General features: G+C 48.3%; 1 non-coding gene across 1 annotated transcript; it reads right to left on the reverse strand.

Annotated features, from left to right (window-relative positions):
- Positions 1–8,595: 8,595 nt before the first annotated feature.
- LOC123458270 lies at positions 8,596–8,702 on the reverse strand. The gene has a single exon (XR_006635563.1). It is a non-coding gene; the product is annotated as a U6 spliceosomal RNA (small nuclear RNA).
- Between the last annotated feature and the right edge of the window lie 3,462 nt (positions 8,703–12,164).

Consider the following 12,164-nt stretch of genomic DNA (forward strand, 5'->3'; position numbering starts at 1 on the left):
CATCTCTCCGCCTTCTACAACATCTAAAAGGAATGTGCATGTATCACAAGATACAAGGCTGCTGTGACCCAAATCTTATGCTTAGGGCATTCCCAAGTGCTGAGCCTACCCAGCCACTAGGGAATGTCTTAGTGGGGCCTCACCTCTGCAATGGGTAGAGCTCAAAGTCTCCACAGTCTAAGAAGGGCCTCTTAGAAGTTGGTAGTTTAAAAAATATTTTATTTATTTATAAAGAGAGAGAGACTGGTTGTACCTAAGCCTCTAACCACTGCAAACAAACTCCAGATGCATGTGCCACTTTGTGCATCTGCCTTTACATGGGTACAGGGGAATTGAACCCAAGTCGTTAGGTATTGCAGGCCAGTGCCTTAAGCGCTGAACCATCTCTTAAGCCCAGAAGTTGGTATTTTGACTTAGAATCTAAATCTCAGCTTTGGCAGCAGCTGCAGCCCATCTGAACTTGTTTCTTCTGAGAAATGAGGATGAACTCAGCCTTTAGTCATATTGCATTTGGCACAGTACTTTTAAGTTCTTCCATAATTTCCATATTTAAACATTGAGAAATTTTGTATCAAAATCCAAAACCTGGGGGTCAGAATCGTCAGGTCAGGGTGTTTAGAGTTCTTAAGGAGAATTCCCAGCTAGTACTGAACTAGAAAGGTGGGAAAACTTAAGCTAAAATCTAAGCTGCAAATACTGCCAGGTTGTTTTAAGAATAAACAACAAACCAAAACAGAAATGTTTCCATCCAGCAACAACTAAAGATGAGTGAGTTTTGGCTGCTGTTTTGAATAGAGCTGGCTGTCTTAACCCAAACTGTCCCTACCTGGTCTGCTTCATTTAAAATCCCTGCTGGGGCAAGCAGGTATGGTGGTGCATGCCTTTAATCCCAGCACTAGAGAGGCCAAGGTAGGAGAATCACTGTGAGTTCGATGTCACTCTGAGACTACATAGTGAATTCCAGATCAGCCTGGGCTAGTGTGAAACCCTACTTAAAAAAAAAGGGGGGGGGCGCTGGAGATATAGCTTAGCCCTTATGGTGCTCAACTTTGAAGCCTAAAGACCCAGGTTCCATTCCCCAGTACCCACGTAAGCCAGCTGCAAATGGTGGTGCATTCATCTATAGTGGCTAGAGGCCCTGGCATGTCCATTCTCTCCCTCTTCCCCCCTCCCTCCTTCTCCCTCCCCCTCCCTCCCTCCCTCTCTCTGTGTCTTCCTCTCTCTCTCTCTCATAAGTAAATAAACTAAAGACAAACAGAATAAAATTTCCCCCTGCCCCTGTAGCCTGAGCATTTACATTCCTTGAGCTACAGGGTTCCTTTGGCTCTAAACACTGTGGTAGTGTAGGAATAATGGCTACCACTTAGCAAATGGTTACAGTGTGTCCAGCACTGTGGCAAGTGATTTATATTATACTTGTTTCAAAATTATAAAACCTTGCAAGATAGGATCATTGACTTTAATTTTTTAAATAATTTTTTCTAATATTTATTTGAGAGAGAGAGAGAGAGGAAGAGGTGCATAGAGAGAAAGAGAGAATGGGTGTGCCAGGGCCTCCAGCCACTGCAAATGAACTCCAGACACATGTGCCCCCTTGTGCATCTGGCTTGCGTCCTGGGGAATTGAACCTGGGTCCTTAGGCTTCACAGGCAAATGCTTTAATCGCTAAGCTATTTCCCCAGGCCAACTTTAACTTTTTTTTTCCCCAACTTTAATTTTAAGATGAGAACGCAGAGGCTCAAATCCCTAGAGAAGTTTGCCCTGTGTCACACTGGCCAGAAATCAGTAGAGCTAAGACTTGAATCTGGGATGGCCCAGTCCAAGGCATGATTCTCACTCTGACACTAAACTGACAAGACCACCTCACTGTTAGCCTGGCTTCCCTGTAGTAGATGTTTTATAAGCCCCTACATTGGGGAGTCAAGCTGTAGAGACGCAGATGGCAGAAGATTTAGGAGGTGGGGAGGCGATAATGGGACATCACAGCACCTCAGTCAAAGTGTTGCAGAGTTCCTGTCAAGACAGGGCCCCGAGTATGGCTCAGTGCTTGAGGCCCTGGGTTTGATTCCCAGCACCACGAAGAAAAAACAAACAAAAAAGATAAGACACACACACACACACACACACACGATTTAGCAGCGCGTTGGGGGCGGGGGAGCAAGCAGGTGGGTGTCTCAGAGTCCAAACCTGGAGCCTTGGCTGGAATCCCGCCTAACAGGCCTGGAGCGCCCCCAAGTGGAGGCCAAGAGTTACGCGGGCTGGTGGTGGCCCGGGGCGGGGAAGCCCGCGAAGGAAGCTCCAATTGCGCTGGCCAGACGGGTGCGCCCCTTTCCCACTTGCTTTAGGGTACCTCGCCCGAGAAGGCAAGAAGGGAGTCCGAGGCGGGTCGGATTCCCAGCCAGCTCCCTCCTCACAGGAGGCGGCCCATTATCCGGCGTCGTTAAAGAGCAATTAGATGGAAATTAAGCCGAGAACAAGTATTGATTATCTCATTAAGGCCGGGGGAGCCCACTCTGTCAGGGAGAGTTTACCGCCGCTCACCCCATTATCTGCAAGGTGAAAGCCTGTGGCCATCAACATCCAGTGATGTATCGATCTTGCTCCCCCATCCTCAAATCCATTCTCGCTCCTCCTCCGTAGACTAAGTGGGTTCTAGAGAGGTGACGCCCGGGTGTGTGATGCAGTAGAGAAGTCAGCTTCCTCCCCAGCCTTTAGCACTGTCTCTTTGGGCCCCTCCTTCCCTCCCTTCCTTCCTCCCGTGGCTATTTTTCTCTGATTCTACTTTGGAGGGGGGGCAAAGAGAGGGGGGATGCCCCTAGTTTTACATCCAAGGAAGAGAACCTAGAGAGTTGAGACTTCCTTATATTTTTATTCTTTAGAGACTAGATGACCTGGAATTGTCTAGATCCTGGCCTCAAGCCATCCTCCTGCCTTCCACTGTGAATATAGGCATCGGCCACCATGCTCAACCAGAGTTGACACTTAGTGGCATTTTCTCTTATCACAGAGTATAAGACATTCCTGGACCCCAAATCTTAATCTGGAAGGGAGGAGAACTGCATTACTTCTTGGTCACCGCCATGGCCAACGGAAGAGAGAAGCCTGGGACTACCCTGCAGGTTCCCCAAGGTTCGGCTCCTTCAGAAGTCAAAAAGAAAAATCGGTGTTGGAAAAGTTATTTTCATCCTGGCTTTGCTCCTAGCTGGCTGTGCGGCCTCAGGCAGGTCACTTTTGCTCCTGCAGGCCACATAGAAGAGGAAGCCTGGAAAAATAAAAATAAAAAAGAAGGGCTGGAGAGATGGCTTAGCGGTTAAGGCCAAGTTTGATTCCCCAGAGCCCACATAAGCCAGATGCACAAGGAGGCACATGCGTCTGGCATTCATTTGCAGTGGTTAGAGGCCCTGGCGCGCCCATTCTCCCTCCCTCTCTCTCTTTCCTTCCCTCCCTTTCTTTCTCCCCCCTGTCATAAATAAATTAGTAAGTAAATTAATTAAATAAATAGACTTGGAAAAGTTCTAAGGCGCTGGAGCGCTCCCTCACACAAAGGTCCCTGCTGGCAGTCACCTATGGCACAGTTACGTGCTCCCTATCACCCCCCCCCCCCAGAGCCTAAGGCCTTCAAGAGAAGACATCGAACTGATAATGGCTGAAGTAATTAATAAGTTATCACTACAATGCACTAGAACACAGTGCAGCAGCCATCAGTGTTGCGGGGCAGGATTTGCACAGGAAACGGATGTTCCAATAAACACAGGGAGCTCCTCGTCCATTCAACGCAGTGTCACTGCAAGCACACTAGAGCGCATGTGAGCGAAACCATAGATCTTCCGTGCTGGAAACCTAGTCTAGTGGGAGGACAGACATCAATGATATAATGGCACAAATAAAGATCCACGTGATAAAACACTTGTCAGGGCGCAATGAGCAAGCATAGAGGAATTGATTAGGCAGCTCATTTTTTTAAATCGATGATTAGTTCATCATTTAAGGTCAAAAGCCCTTAAATCGGATCCGAGGGAACGCGCGTGTCTTCTTCCCCCGCGCGCCAAGACCGTGCCTTTCCCCGGAGCTCACCCAGGCCCCAGACGCAGTCGAGGGACACTGGCCTCACCAGGAAGTCTCAGAGGGCCCAGGGCGGGGGAGGAAGGCGAAGAGAAGGGATTGGTGACGCGCGGGGGCCCGCACGGTTGGCCCGCGGAGAGTGCTCCGCGGCGCGGGGTAATCTGGGCTCATCTCCCTGCCCGGGAGTTGGGCAACTATTAATCTTGGTTGACTATTTCCCACGTCCTAATTGGAAGGTGGGGGAAGCGGCCCAGTCCGCCCTAAAGGTAGAGGCGGCTAATGGGCCTCTTCATCACCGCCAGGAGCGGGTCCCAGGCGAAGCGCGAGGGCGCAGCAGCAGGTGAGAGCCGCGCTGGCAAGCGCCCTTAATGAAGCGGGCTGGGGCGCGCCGGAGCGGCTGGGGGAGGGAGGCGCCTGCAGGTGAGGGGAAGGGTGGCCCATCCCCGCGCCAGCCACTCAGCTGAGAGCCTCTTCGTAGAGGAGGCCTTCTGGGGGCGCATGCTGGAATGGGAGGGAGATTATTCTGGGTCAGATCTGCACAGACAAGAATTTTGTTGGGCAAGATTTAGAAAAGAGATCCTAGTCATCCTACAATAAGCGAGGACGCAGCACAGAGTGGTCCCCACGAAAGTCCACAGACGCTCCCTGGCTCATACATTAAAGGCGGGGACACTGGAACTGCAGTGCCACAAATACGAAGACCCCATTTTATTTATTTATTTGCAGAGTGTGAGAGACAGAGAGAGGATGAGAGAATGGGCGCAACCAGGGCGTCTAGTCACTGCAAACGAAATCCAGAAGCATGCGCCACTTTGTGCGCCTGGCTTTACACAGGTACTGGGGAATTGAACCCGGGTGCCCAGGTCGTTAGGCTTTGCAGGCAAGCGCCTTAGCCTCTGAATTATCTCTCCAGTCCAAAGATCCCATTTTAATTCTAAACAAGAAGATGTAGGAAGATTGTTAGGGAGTAACAGAAAATGACCTACAGCCGGGGCGTGGTGGAGCGCTCCTTCAGTCCCAGCACTTGGAAGGCCGAGGTAGGAGGATCGCTGTGAGTTCGAGGCCACCCTGAGACTACATACTGAATTCCAGGTCAGCCTGGGCTACAGTGAGTCCCTGCCTCGGGACAAAAAGAAGAAAAGGAAAAGAAAAGAAAATTAACCTACAAGGCCTGAACTCCAAGTATGCAAGAGTAAATCCCTAGCCTTCGGAATCCCCGGGTGGCCCATGGCGTCCACGCTTTTCAGAGCGAGTCCAGATTCTCATCCGTGAGTCACCGACCCATCTGAGAAAGCCTTCTCACCTCCCCAGCCCTCCAACTCCCAAGCCTGCTCCCCCCCCCACCCTGAGTGCGTTAACCTCACCCTGTCAATGTAGTCGCCACCCCTCCCCCATCCTGCCCTTGGGGACCAGGGATGGGGGTTAGGTTGGGGCAGCGCCGCTTCTCAGGCCTCCCCTGGGACCGCGGCGTCCTGGAACCCCGGCTTCTTTGCTCGCTGTCAGCCTCTGTCCCTCCCCCCTCCTGCCTCTAGCCGCATCAAAAATATATTGTATTCTCACCTAATCCTGTTCAATTACAGCATAATAAAACACATAATAAAAACCTAATTTATTTTTCTCCCGCTCCCCCCATCTCCCGGCATCTTCCTGCTCGGGATTAAAAATGTGTCTTCACGTTTGTGGCACCGCTGTCCCGGCGCTTCCGCATCTTTAATGTATGAGGCCCGGAGCTAGGGACCCGCGGATTCTGCGGTCTGCTCGCCCGGGCGGCGCCTGCTAGTCACCTGAGGAAGCGAGCGGAGAAGGAGGGAGGGCGGTGGGTCTGGGAGAGGCCCAGCTGCGCCCTCGCTCCGCCTCCCACCCCGAGCCCTTCGGGGAGTTCAAAGGCTCGCAGATTCCCTGTGCCTGGGAGATAACCCGTCTCTCAGTCCATTATATCCGGTGCGGGTCTACAGGGGGCGCATGGTGGAGCAGGTCTGTGGGATCAAGGCCAGTACTCACTACTTAGTGCAGCCCAGAGGAAGATGAGGGAGATACAGAACAGGACTGGGAGAGGAGACGCCCCAAAGTCCTCAGCTTCTCGCCTCTGCTTCTGAACAGGCCTGCGCAGTGAAGCTCTGACCTGCAAACTTCCATGGGCTCCCTAACATCTTCACAGCACAGTCCAAACTCTGGACCCAATGAAGCAAGGCTAGAACTTTCCAGAAGAAAGGATGTGAAAGGCTGAGGATGTTGCTCAGTGGGGAAGCACTTGACTAGCAAGCAGCGAGAGCACTCATTGCCAGCACCACAAAAGGGGAAAAATAAATAGTAATCCACTAAGAGAAAAAAGGCTTAGAGTCGGGTGTGCTGGCGCACACCTGTAATCCCACCACTCGGGAGGCAGAGAATTCCACGTCAGCTTGAGCTAGAGTGATACCCTACCTCGAAAACAACAAAAAAGTTTTATAGAACTATGTAGGACCTGGGAAGTTTACAGATCTGAGACCCAAGTACCATCCTAGTGATATTCCTTCATTTCTTTCTACATTCATTTAGGACAGAGGTTCCCAAACCTGCATTGGTGGAACACTCAGCTTTGCAGTATATTTTCACATCCTAGGCCAAAAGAAATATTTAGTGGGAGCCAAATGTGCTAGCTCATGCCTACAGACTCAACTGCTGAGGAGGCTGAGGCAGGAAAATATGAGTCCAGTAGGTGGAGACCAGCCTGGGCAACATAGTGAGACGCCATCTGGAAATGCATAAAGACATGTCTAAAAGGTCCTTTAAGTATTTAGGTGAAAAGGGTATGTAGCTTGGTTGTCAGAGTGCTTGCCTAGTATGCATGAAGCCCTGGGTTCAGTATCTGTCACCTCCTAAAAATGAAGTGTGGCTAAACTGTCATAGGGCTGGAAAATGCTATGCAGGTTGTGAGGGGAGAAACTTCATCAACCATCTTACCCAAAAGTAAACCCTACAAGCTATTCAACCAAGAAGCCAGGGAAGACGTGCCTACTGGTGCAATAGTGGTTTGACTGTGATGGGGTAAGCAACTGCTTTTGGTTGGACTTGAGGCCCGCTCCATGGGAAAGAATTCATGCCTGGTACTGAAAACTTACTCAAAAACCTACTTATGACTGGGAAGCTCACAGGCTCTAGAAGGGAAGCTACTACTGTTGTTTAGCTAGATAGATACACCCATCAAATTGCCCCCGAAATATTTATGTTTGTGCCCACAGATTAGTACTTCCCTCTTTGGTCATAGAAGCTTCTTTTTTGCTTTTGGTATTGACTTGTTGGGAAACTCAAAACTCATCAAAATTGGGCTGGAGAGATGGCTTAGTGGTTAAAGCACTTGCTTGCATAGCCAAAGGACCCAGATTCAATTCCCCAGGACCCACATAAGCCAGATGTACAAGGTGGTGCATGCGTCTGGAGTTTGTTTGTAGAGCTAGAGGCCCTGGCATGCTAATTTTCTCTTTGTCTCTCCCTCTCTCTCTCTCTCTCTATCTGCTTCTCTCTCTCTCTCTCTCTTTCAAATAAATAAATTAAATTAAATATTTTAAAAATTACTCATCAGCCAAACTTGGTGGCTCACGTCTTTAATCCCAGCACTTGGGAGGCAGAGGTAGGAGGATCTCCATGAGTTCAAGGCTACCCTGAGAATACAAAGTGAGTTCCAGGACAGCCTGGGCCAGAGTGAAATCAAAGTGCTGAGAGTAAGTGACCATTGAGTGCTTAGCACTGAACAAAACATTTGTATCACAGCCTCCAAGGCTCAGAGAAATTGCAGAAAGGGGGCGGAAAGAATTGAAGAGCCAGAGGACAGAGAGGAGAGCTATGGAATGCTATCTTCTGAACATGAAGTAGCTATCCCATTCATGCCAGGACCTCACAGCAAATGCCATTTTCACATCCTAGGCGTAGGACCTGTACAATAATGAGCCCATCGGCAGCATTGCTTCATGGATTGTGGAGATCAACAATAACAAAATGAATAGACATCAAAGTAGAAGAGGAACTAGTTGGAAAGAAAAAGGGATTCAGTGGAAATAGGATGGGGAGGTAGATCAAGAGAAGGTAACAGGAAGAAATTATGATAATAATATATGCATAGTCAAAGGTGTTATCCATTGCACTCCTGGCCCATAGTTATATTATATGCATGTATGGAAATTGTCAATGAAAAATGGATGTGGTGGCACACACCTGTGGTCCCAGGACTTGCAGCTTGAGGCATAGTGAGTTAGAGACTAGCCTGGGCTACATGACATTCTCATTCATTCATTCTCTCTCTTTCTCTCTTTCTCAAAAAGAAACAGACCAGGAGCAGTGGCACACGCCTTTAATCCAAGCACTTGGGAAGCAGAGGTAGGAGGATCACTGTGAGTTTGAGGCCAGCCTGGGACTACAGAGTGAGTTCCAGGTCAGCTTGGGCTAGAGGAGACCCTACCTCAGAAAATTAATTAATTAATTAATTAATTAATTAATTAAAATACAACAACAAAAAAAACCCCACAAGTATTTAGGTCCAACCACCTTAAATTTGAACAAAGGATGGATTGATGCAAGAATTTCCATGTCATCCTTGTACAGGGACCACACTAATCTTCTCTGAATCATTCCAATTTTGGTATATGTGCTGCCGAATCAAGCACATCATTTTCAAGTCCTAATAGTTTTGTAGCTTTATTTGAAAAAGTAATACATGGGGCTGGGGAGATGGCTCAGCAGCTAAAGACACTTGCTTACAAAGCCTGCTAGCCTGGGTTCAAGGTAGGGTCTCATTCTTGCCTAGGTTAACCTGAAACTCACTCTAGTCCTAGTCTGGCCTCGAACTCAAAGTGATCCTCCTACCTCTGCCTCCTAAGTGCTGGGATTAAAGGTGTGTGCCATCGTACCCAGCGAGCTACATAATTGTTACATGTGTGTGTGTGCTTGTATCGTGCAGGTACAAGTATAGGTCATGAAACTAGAAAGGGCAGCATAAGAGGGGAAAGACATCTTAAGGAAAGGGAGAGATGGGGAAAAGAGGGTAGTAGAATATATATGATATGAAAATGGAAAACAGACTACTGGGCAGAGGAAGGGTTCGAGGGAGCAAGTAGACAGAAGGGGAATGGGTGAGGAGGAACAGGAAAAGCAAAGCATGTATGAAAATGAGATAAAGAAACCCATGACTTTGCTAATTTTTAAATTTTTATTTATTTATTTGAAAGCGATAGAGAGAGAGAGAGGGAGGGAGGGAGAGAATGGGCGTGCCAGGACCTTTAGCCACTGCACATGAACTCCAGAAGCATGCACCACCTCGTGCATCTGCCTTATGTGGGTTCTGGGGAATTGAGCCTCGAACTGGGGTCCTTAGGCTTCACAGGCAAGCGCTTAACCTCGAAGCCGTCTCTCCAGCCCTGTATGTTAGTTTTTTTAAAGTTAAAAGAATTTAAATTCGTACTGGAGAGATGGCTTCTTGGTTAAAGTGCTTGTCTGCGATGCCAAAGGACCCAGGTTCAATTCCCCAGGACCCACGTAAGCCAGATGCACAAGGTGGTGCATGCTTCTGGAGTTCATATGCAGTGGCTAAAGGTCCTGGCGCATCCATTCTCTCTCTCTCGCACTCTGTGTCTCGCTAACAAATAAAAAAAAGTTTTAAAAATAATAATCTAAATTTGACAAAACAGGAGGCAAAGAGCTGGAGCCCCGAGAAAAGCTCTTGAAGCACTGTGCAAGTCCAGCAGGATGAGCCACACTTGGCAGGGTTGAGAACTGAGGAGGGCAGTGCTTCCAGGGATATTGTCTGGTGACGCGTTCTCTTTATCACCAACCCCACCATTGCACCCTCTGAACCTTGGTGCCTTGGAAAGAAGACCATAAAAAGGAAACTTTATCAACAAGACCCAATGTCATAGACAGCTCCACACTGTTGGGATGAACATCCAAACCAGACAGTTCATGGGAGGGAGGGATTTATTTCAAGCGTATAGATCCAGGGGAAGTTCCATCAATGGCAGAAGAAACTGTCTCCTATTCACTGATCCAAGCAGAGAGGAAAAAACACCAGCAGCCAGCAAACACTAAAAAGCAGCAAGCAGGGTCTCCCTACCAGAGCTCAGACTGCTCTCCATACCTTTGGGCTGGAATTCAGATCTGCCCCCAGTGACTTGCCCCCTCCAGCAGGCTGCTGGAGACTTAAGTGGAAAATGTTTAACCTTAATTTAAAAAATACCTGAAGGCCAGCACTCAGGAGGCAGAGGTAGGAGGATCGCCATGAGTTCGAGGCCACCCTGAGACTCCACAGTGAATTCCAGGTCAGCCTGGGCTAGAGTGAGACCCTACCTCGAAAAACAAAAAACAAACAAAACAAAACAACAACAACAACAACAAAAAACCCTGAAGGAACAAGGATTGTTAGTAGAAAATTCTCAGTGCCAGGAATGAGATACCTTCCAGTGAGTTGTTGGCCAGGGAGGTTCCTGATGCCCCAAAACATTACGGGTCATTACTGAGGCCCTTGATTTCCCACCAGGAATAGATGGTAAGACCCTATTGCTGAAGACTCCACATACTTGGGCTACAAGGTCACTGAGAAATCCTGCTGGAGCTGAGCTGATAACCTCCTCCATGTAGACTAGCTGACAGAAAGCTGAAAGAAGCCATTCTGCATGCAGTTCAATGGGAGAGAAAGAAATCACCAGTGAAAACACTGAACAGTAGACACTGCAAGCCTTATATTTGGCCAGCCAGGCCAAATGAGCCAATGGGTGCAATAGTGGCATGTCTGTTATAGGGGAAACCAACCACCCTCTAATTTGACTGGAGGCCCACTCCATGGGAAGGGAATATATCCCTGATACTGAAAACCTACAACAGGGGTAGTCATGAGCCCTAGGGGTGTAACATCTGCTGCCTTGTGGCTAAATATATAAACTATGCTCATCAAACTGCCAAGAAAGCATTTCTCTTAATGTCCATCCCCTTATATTAATGCTACTCTCACTCTTGGTAGAGAACCTTCTCTTTTCAGATGGCAGTGACTTTGGGATGACTCAGAAGGCATCATGGTGCTGGGAAGAAGTGACAGAGGAGTGCTCAGCACTGCAATATCTCTATCACACCTTCCAAGGCTCAGGGTCCATTGTGGAAGAGGTGGCAGAAAGAATGTAAGAGCCGAAGGAAGGGTAGGACTCCTTACAACGTGCTTCTCCAGACACCAAATGGCCTGGATATCCATGACCTCACAGTGCCTGACACTACCTGCACAAGACCATCATAATAGGAGGAAAAGATGATGACATCAAAATAAAAGAGAGACTGATTGAGAGGGGGCGGGGATATGATGGAGAATGGAGTTTCAAAGGGGAAAGTGCGGGGAGGGAGAGGATTACCATGGGATATTGTTTACAATCATGGAAGTTGTTAATAAAAATATAATAAATAGGGCTGGAGAGATGGCTTAGCGGTTATGCGCTTGCCTGTGAAGCCTAAGGACCCCGGTTCGAGGCTTGGTTCCCCAGGTCCCACGTTAGCCAGATGCACAAGGGGGCGCACGCATCTGGAGTTCATTTGCAGAGGCTGGAAGCCCTGGCGCACCCATTCTCTCTCTCTCCCTCTATCTGTCTTTCTCTCTGTGTCTGTCTCAAATAAATAAATAAATAATTTTTAAAAATGCTTTGCTCCTTTAAAATATATATATATATATATAATAAATAAAATTTAAAAATACTTGAGGGCTAGAGAAATGGCTTAAGTGGTTAACATGCTCGCCTGCAAAGCCAAAGGACCCAGGTTTGATTCCCCGGGACCCATGTAAGCCATATGAACAAGATGGCACATGTGTCTGACGTTTGTTTGCAGTGATTGGATGCCCTGGTGTGCCCACTCCCCGCCCCCCCCACTCTCTCTCTCTGCTTCATTCTCTCTCAAATAAATAAATAAATAAAAATAAAAATATTTTTTAAAATACCTGAGCCAGGCCAGGCGTGATGGTGCACACCTTTAATACCAGCACCGGGGAGGCAGAGATAGGAGGATCACTGTAAATTCAAGGCCACCCTGTGCCTACATAGTGAATTCCAGGTCAGCCTGGGCCAGAGAGAGACCCTACCTCAACAACAACAACAAAA

The sequence above is a fragment of the Jaculus jaculus genome, chromosome 1 (assembly GCF_020740685.1).
Source record: "Jaculus jaculus isolate mJacJac1 chromosome 1, mJacJac1.mat.Y.cur, whole genome shotgun sequence".
In the NCBI taxonomy this organism is placed as follows: domain Eukaryota; kingdom Metazoa; phylum Chordata; class Mammalia; order Rodentia; family Dipodidae; genus Jaculus; species Jaculus jaculus.